This window comes from Octodon degus, unplaced genomic scaffold, assembly GCF_000260255.1.
Source record: "Octodon degus isolate 3935 unplaced genomic scaffold, OctDeg1.0 scaffold00123, whole genome shotgun sequence".
In the NCBI taxonomy this organism is placed as follows: domain Eukaryota; kingdom Metazoa; phylum Chordata; class Mammalia; order Rodentia; family Octodontidae; genus Octodon; species Octodon degus.
This window is the reverse complement of record NW_004524699.1, coordinates 6,800,966-6,806,743: the sequence shown is the minus strand read 5'-3', so window position 1 is coordinate 6,806,743 and position 5,778 is coordinate 6,800,966.

Here is a 5,778-nt window from a genome sequence, read left to right as displayed (position 1 = left end):
AAAGCACAGGGACCGCGGTTCAATCCCCCAGCACCACATGCCAGCCAGCCCCGCCCCCTAGTGGGCTGAGCTGGCCACACACACACACATAAATAAATAAAATTAAAAAAAAAAAAAAAGCACCTACTTAGAACAAGCTCAGCAAAGCACAGGGACCGCGGTTCAATCCCCCAGCACCACATGCCAGCCAGCCCCGCCCCCTGGTGGGCTGAGCTGGCCACGCACACATAAATAAATTAATAATAATAATAATAATAATAATAATAATAACAAAAGAATGCTGAGGCATGGAACCAGTGAAATAGCTCAGGGGTCTAAGCGCTTGCTTGGCAAGCACAGGGACCGGGGTTCAATCGCAGACACCACGTGCCATGCTGGTCCCACCCTTGGGCGTGCTGAGCCGGCCACTGACAGTGGTACATTACAGTGGTACATTCCTGCAATCTCAGCGCTGGGGAGGCTGAAAACAGGAGGATCACTATGAGTCCCAGCTGCATAGCAAGACCCTGGACCAAATACATAAAAATTTTTAAAAAGGAGGCTGAGGCAGGAGGATCATGAGTTTGAGACCAGCCTGAGTTACAAAGTGAGTTCAAAGCCAGCCTGAACTACATAGCAAAACTCTTTCTCCAAAAAAAAAAAGAGCACTTGCCTAGTAGAAGATTCAATCCCCAGCACCACCAAAAACCCTGGAAATACATATAATGTGGGCAAGCCTAAACATCCAAGCGAGTCTTTTATAAATATATAAGGTATTTATGAAGTATTTGATGATGACTCCGTAGTTACTTATTTCATTTTTGGTTTGGGCCGTTCGTTCGTTGGTTCGTTCGTCTCACCGGGCAGCCCGGTCTGGCCGTGAACGCGTGTGACCCCCGCCCTGGCTCTGCACCGCCACCCCTGCTCGGCCGCTTCTGTCTGACCGCCTACATTAGTGGCAGTGAACCTACACGTTCAGGGCTGCAGTGGGCTGTACCACCGAAAGCTCTAGAAGCTTTACCGTCCCTGCCTTTGGAATTTCAGCCGGTCATCACAGCGCACTGTTACTATGGGCCTGACACTCCAGCTCGGGAAGCGGGAAGCCCTGGATTCATCTCCCGATGCTACTAAAAAACGTGTTGTTATACAGGTGCTTCAATGTGACAGCGTGTTGGCCAAAGACCCAAGCTGTGTAAAAACTGCCCTGGGGCGCGCTGAGCCAGCCACCAAGAACAGGTGAAAACAGAGGATCGCTACAAGCCCAAGCCGTGTAGTGAGACTCATGTGCCAAGTACTTTTTTTTTTTTTTTTTTTTTTTGGAGAATGAGGGACTGAACTCAGGCCCTTGCGCTTGCCGGGGAAGCGCTTATTCCACTGAGCCATCTCCCTGCCCCCCCAATACATTTTTTAAAAAAAAATCCTGCAGTGGAACTTGCCTGCACTGGGATTTAGGACCAGTGTCACCATGCCCAGTTTGTTTGATGTTTTTGCATCCCAGCCCTTTATATCTTTTTTTTTTTTTTTGGTCATTTTCAGACATGGTTTCACTGTGCAATTCAGACTGGCCTTGATCCTACTTTGTAGCCCAGGCTGCCCTCAAATTCTTGCCTCAGCCTCCCAAGTGCTGGGGTTACAGTCATGCACCACTATGCCTAACAAACTTTTTTTTTCCCCTGAAGATTGTGTGTGTGTGTGTGTGTGTGTGTGTGTGTGTGTGTGTGTGTGTGTGACCAGCTCAGCCCACCCCCACCCTGGGGGCAGGGATCGCACTGCTGTCCCTAGGTTTGCCTAAACCCGCCTAAGAACGAACTTGAGACTGGTGAGCTATTTCGCTGGCCCACGGGAAACCTTTTATACCTTAGTCTGAAACAGTCTTCTTAAAATTCTCAATTCTCCAGGCTGGGCTTGAAGTTGGAATCTTCCTGTCTCGGCCTTCCTGAGCGTTGGGATCACACACGTGCGCCAACAAACCCTGGATCAACAGTACACCACATAGCCTGCCTGGCAAATGTAGGGTCCTGAGTTAAATCCCCGGCACCAAAACAGAACACCACATATATATGGTGCTGACCCCATAAGATTATAATAGAGCTGAAAAAGGCCACAGAACCAGGGATTGAACTCAGATCCTTGTGTTTGCCAGTCAAAAGCATTTATTCTACTGAGCCATCTCCCCAGCCCCTTTGGAATTCTGGAATTCTAAGGCTTAAGCAAGCTCCTGTTTCAGCCTCCTGCATAGCTGAGACTATGGATGTGGACCACCGGATCCAAATTCTGTTTTTTCGTTTTGCTTTGCAGCTTTGGAGACTGAAACCAGGGCCTTTGCACTGAGCTTTATTTCCAGCTGATTTTTATTTTTTATTTTATTTTGCAGACAGAGTCGGGCTAGACAGCTCAGTTGCCCACACTGGGTTCATCTCTGAGAGCTCTGGTTCTAGGCTTGGGCCACCAAGCCCACCTCTGCCCCAAGAACACATTCTCGTGTTTTATTTTTGTTGTTGTTGTTGTTTAGCGTAATTTATTGTTACAGGGTCTCACTACACAGCTTGGACTCGTGGTGATCCTCCTGCTTTCAGCCTCCCCAGCGCTGGGATTACAGGTGTGCACCACTATGCCCAGACTCTGGCTGGCTCAGCCCACCCCGGGGGCAGGCTGGTGCTGCATGTGGTGCGGGGTTCGAACCTAAGCAGGCGCTTTAGTCCGCTGAGCTACCTTGCCGGCTCCCCAACATTCCTGTGTTTTGATTTGGGTTTTATTTTAGTGCAGGGCATCAAATTCACCCCATCTCCACGCAGTAAAGCTGAGCTCAGAGCTGACCAGATCAGGCCCTAGCTGCAGAAGAGAGGACCACAAAGTGAACATCCCTGCTCATTTTGGCCACCTCCTGACCCAGCCTGGAAGGGCAAATCGCTCTGTCACTGGAGCTGCAGCCCTGAGCAGTCCCCCCATTCCCTGCGGGTAACCTTGGTGGTGGTGATGTTCTGAGACTGGGTCTCCATATGTAGACCAGACTGTCCTCAAACTCACAGAAATCCTCCTGCCTCAGCCTCCCAAATGCTGGGATTACAGTTACAGGCCACCATGCTCAGCCAGCATTTTGTTTGTTGTCACCTGGTATGATTTTGATTGGGATCTGTGGTTTGTAAGCCCTGATGCTAGTAGCCTGGTAATAAAGTTACCAGAAGTTGTGGTTGGCACTCAGAGAGTGGCTTGGCATTAGAGTTTAAATTTTGGCTGTTCCGGGGCTGGTGAGATGGCTCAGTGGTCTAAAGCACCTAGTTAGAACAAGCTAAGCCAAGCAAAGCACAGGGACCGTGGTTCAATCCCCCAGCACCACATGCCAGCCAGCCCCGACCCCTGGTGGGCTGGGCTGGCCACACACACAAATAAATAAATAAATAAAATTTTAAAAAATAAAAAAATTAAAAAAAATAAATTTTGGCTGTTCCACGCAGCGAGCTGTGTGAGCTCTACCCTCCTGTGACTCTGCTGCTTTCCCTGTGGAGCACTGGCTCCCATTCACTATGCAGTTCAGGCCAGCCTCAAACTCTTGGCGACCCTCCTGCCTCAGCCTCGCGAGTACTGGGATCACAGGCGTGTGTCACCATGTCCGGCAGCCTACTTTATTTTGAGACAGTGTTTCACTTATTTGCTCAGGCTAGACTTAAATTTGCAATGCTCCTGCCTCAGCCTCCAAGAGTGCTAGGATATGGGGGCCGGGGAGATGGCTCAGTAGGATAAGTGCTTGACTGGCAAACTCAAGGATCTGAGTTCAATCCCCGGTTTCGCAAAAAAAAAAAAAAGTGCTAGGATTGTAGGCCTAAGCCACTTAGCCACATCAGGCTTTTCCTGCTATTCCCCATTGCGAGACTGATGGTGGCCTCCGTTTGTGTAACCTGCCTGTTCCAGTTTCCTGCTTCCTTTTTTTTTTTTTTTTTTTTTTTTTTGGCAGAACCGGGGATTGAACTCAGGCCCTTGCACTTGCCAGGGAAGCACTTATTCCACTGAGCCATCTCCCCAGTCTCAAGTTTCCTGCTTCCTAATCCCTGTTTTTCTTTTCTTTCTGGCTTCTGGGACCATCGTCTTCTTTGCGTCAAATTTACCTGTGCCTAACATGGTGAGTCTTTAATAAGCTTCTGTAAAAAGCAAGATGAAGCCAGGTGAGGTCCACACCTGTCACCAGGGCACTTGGGAGGCCGAGGCAGGAGGGTCCCAAGTTTGAGGTCAGGGCTGGTGAGATAGCTCAGTGGTCTAAAGCACCTGCTTAGGCAAGCTTAGGTAGGCTCAGAGGACCGAAGTTCAATTCCCAGCACCACATAAGGCGCCAGCCCCACCCTCAGGGTGGGCTGAGCCAGCAAAAACAAAAAACCCCACCAAATTTGAGGGCAGCCTGAATTACATAAAGACCCTATCTCAAAAAACAAATTAGTTAATTAATTAAACAAGCATATATGTAAATGACTACATCGTCTGATTTCCCTCCTGTGCAATATTCGGGTAGGGCATGGGATAGAGACAGAAAATAAATCTGTAACTGCCTACATCGAGATGACAGTGAGGTTTCTCTGCAGGTAACGGAAGATAATCTAACATGCTATGGAATGGGCCTGCAGCTTTATAAATTTACTAACAATCTCTGAATGGTACACTTCCAATGAGGGTAATGTAGGGCATGTAAATCCTATTTAAATGAAACTGCTGAGAGAAAGACATATTCAAAGTAATAGAGAATGTGGAATTGATACTCAAATAACGCAGCCACTGATTGAATTGAACAATAAAGCTGGAAGCACATGCACGGGCACAAGTGCTCAAGTGCTGGGGCTTCGGGGCCCACTGCCCCCTTGAGTGAGGTCTTGTGCTACTGGGATGGTCCCCTGAGCCTTCACACTGAGCTACATACGTAGCCTTTTTCTTTTCTTCTCTTTTTGTTCTTTCTTTTTCTTTCTTTCTAATGTATTTGGTACAGGGTCTCACTACGCAGCTCCGACTTGTAGTGAGCCTCCTGTTTTCAGCCTCCCCAGCGCTGGGACTACAGGCGGGCCTCCCCCTTCCTTCTCTCCTCCCCTCCCCTCTCCCTCTCTTTCTCCCTCTTCCTCACCCTCTCTTTCTTCCTGAGATGGAAATCTCACTGTTTGCCAGCTGCCCTCAAACACCTAGACTCAGGTGATTTTCCCACCTCTCCCTCTCTAGCAGCACCTAGGCCTGCAGGTGTGTTCTGCTATGTTTGCTGGTTTGTTTTTTTTTTAAACATTTATTTATTTATTTATTTATTTAGTGGGTGTGTGGCCAGCTCAGCCCACCAGGGGGCGGGCTGGCTGGCATGTGGTGCTGGGGGATTGAACCGCGGTCCCTGTGCTTTGCTGAGCTTAACTTGTTCTAAGTAGGTGCATTAGACCACCGAGCCATCTCACCAGCCCCATGTTTGCTATTTTTTCTGAGAGAGGGTCTAGCTATGTAGTCCAGGCTGAGCTTGAGCTCATAGTCATCCCACCTTAGCCTCTTCAGTGCTGGGGTTACAGGAGCACATCACAATACAGGGCCTTGGCTTAAATTTTAATAAAGCTGGGAAAACAATAACAACAACAACAAGAACAAGGATGCCTCAAACGAGGCATGGAAATGCATACCTGCAATCCCAGTACTGAGGAGGCTGAGAAGAGGATCCCAAGTTCAAGTCCAGCCTGGGTGATTTAGCAATAGCATCTCAAATAAAACAAAAGATTAAAAAATTTAAAAATAGGGGCTGGTGAGATGGCTCAGTGGTCTAAAGCACCTACTTAGAACAAGCTTAGCAAA